A 5,115-nucleotide genomic window follows, 5' to 3' on the forward strand; every position below is an offset into this window, starting at 1 on the left:
TGCTGATGTGTACAAGCAGTTAAACCACGAAAAAAGGTGGTTAAGTCGTGGAGAGCGGTTTTAAGCACGATCAAACGTGCTGATAACTGCCTCTTCGGCCGCGGCAGCTTACACTGCCGCGCCAATAGCCGCGGCAGTGTAGACTGCAGGCGGCCAAAGAGAAAAACGGCCAGTCAGTTATTTCGCCTCCGTTTCAACTGTGGTGCACTGAGAGCCCTATAAATACCTCCCTAGGCACGAATTAAGGGGAGGGAATAAATTGTTCTCGCATGTTGTTTTGAATGGTATTTGGATGTCTGCAAGTATTTTTTGACGCCTACAACTTGGGATGGCTTTTTGTGGTTGTATGGATTGTATGTAATGATAGAAACCAATGTGTTATAGGTAAGGATAGAATGGATTACTGGATGAGTCAGATATACACATATTCTTTCATGGTAAATGTTGAAGCCAGAGGTCATGTTTCATGGACGGATTTTCAAAAGGCAATATAAGAATTACCGAGGTTATACTATGCGAGTCTCTAGTGATAGGGGGTAAATAATAACCAAAGTTACAATCGCACAACTATTAAGTCATAATATAGAAAAATATCGATCTCACGAAGAAGATGTTGTAGGGCATAATCAAAATTGATTCTTAAGTTGTGTATGTGACAACTAGGAGTGGTAGAAGTGGTTGTGGAGAGATAAAAAGAATAGTTGTGACTATATGCAAATAAAATAAAAATAGATTAAGATGGGAGAAAGAAAGATGAAGAAATAGAGGAAAATAAAATGAGGAAATAGAGGAAAATAAAATTAAGAAATAAATAAAGAAAAATTAAGAATAAAGAAAAAAAATTAAGAAAATAAAAGATGGAGGATTCAATTAGAGATAGGAGGAATGTAGAATTAAATCAGCTAGTCAATTTCACTTAGAAATTATGAACTATTCTCTTTTTATCATATTTTACTTAAGATTTATTGGGGGTGACACACTTATTTATTAGGCAAAATATGTGCGTAACTAGTTTTATTTATTAGGCAAAAAATGTTCTAAACAAAAACTAGCTTAGTCCAACTTTCTATATTTTCCAAATTAGGAATGGGCTAGACTTGTTTCAACTAACTAGTTTAATCAGTTGCCAAACATGCCTTTGATCTATGTACTCAACTAGATTAAGATATGTTGGATTTGGTTCCACACCTAGGAGTGTTTTGACAATTTAGGTAAGTTGATCTAACCCATATATGCATGGTTGGGTTGAAACTGTTGGGGATTTTATGGAGATTAATCTACGGAATTAAACGTACTAAACGAATAACTGCACCAATAAAAAATATCACAAGCAAGTAAACATCAAGATTTAACGTGGTTCGGCAAATCATGCATACGTTCATAGGACAATCCAGAGAGAAATTTTTACACTATGAATCAAGAGTATAATCCCTCCAAGTTACGCCTGAACTTGATGATTAAATCACAAGAAAAAGATATGGTGTTACCTCTAGGACGCAAAAATCCTAAAACCCGTCTCACCAAAAATCTCCAACTTCCACGGAGAAATCAACACCGTACCCTCGATGGCATCGTCGTTCTGAAGACAACGACTTTTGAATCACTACAATCGGACACCCGAACTATCCGAAATCTGAACTTCTCTCTCTCTCTCTCTCTCTCTCTCTCTCTCTTGTCTCTCTCTCTCTCTCTCTCTCTCTCTCTCTCTCTCTCTCTCTCTCTCTCTCTCTCTCTCTCTCTCTCCCTTCCCCTTCTAGGCACTGCAGCAAACCCTGTTCTCGGGTTACTGTAGTCGATACTGTTTATCCAAAAAATTGATCTCAGGGCTCTCTTATATAGAATTCTTCAAACATATTCCTATTTTAAATAGATCATCCAAATCATCTTCTAGATAGAGTTTTAATTCATGTGAACCTCTTATGAGCCTTATCTTGGGCTGGACCCACAACAATCTTCCCCTCCAGCCTAACAAAGGGGGTATGCCAATTTGTAACTCCTTAACGGGAGTTCTTGCCGGCCAATCACCGACACAATTCGGTCTTCTCTCTGGAAACTGTCTTTGTTAAAAAATCTGCTGGATTTTCATCTGTGTGAATCTTTTGTAGCTTCAGCTCATCTTTCTCAACAGCTTCTCTAAGCCAATGATATCTCACATCAATGTGTTTCGTCCTAGAGTGGAATGTAGAATTTTTACTAAAATCAAGAGCACTTTGACTATCAATGAAGATGTGATAATTGTCCTGCTGCAAGCCTAACTCCTGCAAAAATCTTCTCAACCAAATCATCTCTTTCAGCTGTAATATATATCGCTTTTGTTGTAGATAAAGCAACATACTTCTGCAACCTGGACTGCCAAGACATTGCTCCCCCTGCAAAAGTGAACAACCAAGCTTGGACTATACCCCAGTACTTTGATCTTTGAATATATTTATTATTCAAGAAGGATGGGGTAGTCTGAATCTAATTAGTTGAATTATTCTTATTGATTAATTCTCCAATTTGCATTCTACACAATCAAGCTATACCTGATAGCTGTATTGACATGAGTATCTTTTTTTACTACAGCACAAAAAGCACCTCGTGACTGCAAGCTATGTCAATGACTCAATGTCAGGATTACATGAAAGGGCCAAAGGGGCTGGTGTTACAATTCTTGGCGAAATGGGCTTGGATCCTGGCATAGGTAGTATTCGATAGTATTGTGAACCTTCACTATGATTAGTAAATATCTTGTAGTATCAACGGTAGGTATGTACTTCAAAATTCAACGATATCATCAGATATAAGTTAATTAGCTTATGTTGGTATATCAGCAAGATAGACAATTTATCAGACTGATACCTCTTATATGTGGGATAGAGCTTACTGTATAAATGGTATCTCAAATCTTTCACTCATATCCCCGGTTTCTGAACATCGTAGAATCCCATTTCGTTTATCAACATATAAAACTTGCACTTACTGGCTCTATAAAAGAAACTCCTTACTGCTATTTTTTGGCCTTTTATTTAAAATAAAAACTTCTTGATGGAATAAGCAATAAAAAACTTATCATAGTAAAGGGGGTATTTGTTTGGTTGGAAGAAAAATTTAGAAGCTTTCCAATTGGTTGATGCACTGAAGGTTCTACTTATGGCTATAGTTTCTTATAACACATTTTATTTTGCATGTGAAGATCATATGATGGTAATGAAGATGATAAACCAAGCACATGCCAGAAAAGGAAAAATAATATCTTTCACTTCATATTGTGGTGGCCTTCCATCTCCGCCTGCTGCAAACAATCCACTGGCCTACAAGTTCAGGTAATTTATACATGAAACTTAATTTTATGCATAAAATAGTGTGTACGCAGGGGACATAGAGGGGGCCCACCCACATGGGTTTTCTCGTGGGTGCCTGCCTCGTGGGTGCCTGCCCCGGTTTCGTGCGTGTGGGGATGATCACGCGGGAATTGTTCCCGCCTGAGCTCGTGTTCGAGCGCGGGAAATTGTTCCCGCCGTCTTTTCCTCTCCCGCGCGCTTGTTTAGCCCGCCCAAAAAAATATTCAGCCTCTACCCCTTGCTCTCTCCTATAAATAGAGGAGGGGTGGAAGAGTTTAGTGTGTGGGAAAATTGTGGTAAAAACAATTAGGGTTGTGTGAGTTTTCTTTGAGAGAAAAGAAAGAGTGAGTGAGAGAGAATTTGTAAAGTTTGGTATTCTCCTCATAGTGAAACCCCCCTCCCGTGGACGTAGGCTAGTTAGCCGAACCACGTAAAATCTCGTGTATTTACTGTTTTCTGGGTTGTTGGCTATTGCTTGTAGGATCCCTCAAAATTCGGTCTTGCGCTGATGAGAGGAAGAGTGGATATCTCACTTCGCTGAGATATTTCGCTACTGAGTCTGAGTTTCCTTCGCGAAACACAGATATCGAGGTTGACTTGTGCTTTTGTGACAACAAAGGCCAGGGCTCTCTCTCAGGACATATCGCTTCCGCGGCGGTGGGCGTGACTCTGCGCCCAACAATTGGTATCAGAGCCCTTATTCAGACTGGAGGTGGTAAAATTTCTGATCTGAGGTGGCGGTTAAATATTGTGTGGTAAAACACAAATAATTGTTAAAAATTCCTGAGAGAAGCGGATTGACATAATACAAGCGGAAATGACTTCTACAAGTAAAACAAGTAAAGTTGGAAAATACGAGATTGAAAAATTTAATGGGAAAAATGATTTTTCCTATTGGAGGATGCAGATGAAAAATTCGCTGATTTCGCAAAAATTGCACAAGGCTTTGGCTGGAAGAGAGAAGCACAAAACTATGTCTGATGAGGATTGGGAGGAGCTGGATCTGGAAGCACGAGCGTCGATTATCCTACGAGATTGAAAAATTTAATGGAAAAAATGATTTTTCCTATTGGAGGATGCAGATGAAAAATTCGCTAATTTCGCAAAAGTTGCACAAGGCTTTGGCTGGAAGAGAGAAGCACAAAACTATGTCTGATGAGGATTGGGAGGAGCTGGATCTGGAAGCACGAGCGTCGATTATCCTATGCCTTGAGAGGGATGTAGCTTTCTTGGTAGACGGGGAGGAAACGGCTGCGGGTGTGTGGTTGAAGTTAGAAAGCACCTTCATGACGAAGAGTCTAACGAACCGGATCTATTTAAAATCCAAATTGTATACTTGCAAGATGGAGGAAGGCTCGTCAATCCGGGAGTACATCAACAAGTTCGATAGGATCATATCGGATTTGAAAGACATTGAGGTGACAGTGGAAGACGAGGATCAGGCGCTTCTACTACTTTTATCTCTGCCGAAGTCTTATGAGAACCTGGTGCAAACACTGATGCTTGTGGGTGCCAGAGGAAGAGGCAATGAGCGAGGAAAAGGCAAGGGAGAAAAGTCTAGATCTAAATCGAGACCTCTTGCGGGACGAGCGTGTTTCAAATGCGGTGAAGTTGGGCATTTCAAGGTCGATTGTCCTAACAAGAGAGTAGGTGGGAAAAAGAACAACAACAAGACTGAAAGACGAGAAGGCAAGGAAGAGGCGAGCTACGCTTCAGAGGATGGGAGCGATAAGGAATGTTATGTCGTCACGGATGGCTGTCGTCACGGGTGGCGAGGATACCTCTGGGAAGT

The sequence above is a fragment of the Asparagus officinalis genome, chromosome 10 (genome assembly GCF_001876935.1).
Source record: "Asparagus officinalis chromosome 10, Aspof.V1, whole genome shotgun sequence".
NCBI lineage: Eukaryota > Viridiplantae > Streptophyta > Magnoliopsida > Asparagales > Asparagaceae > Asparagus > Asparagus officinalis.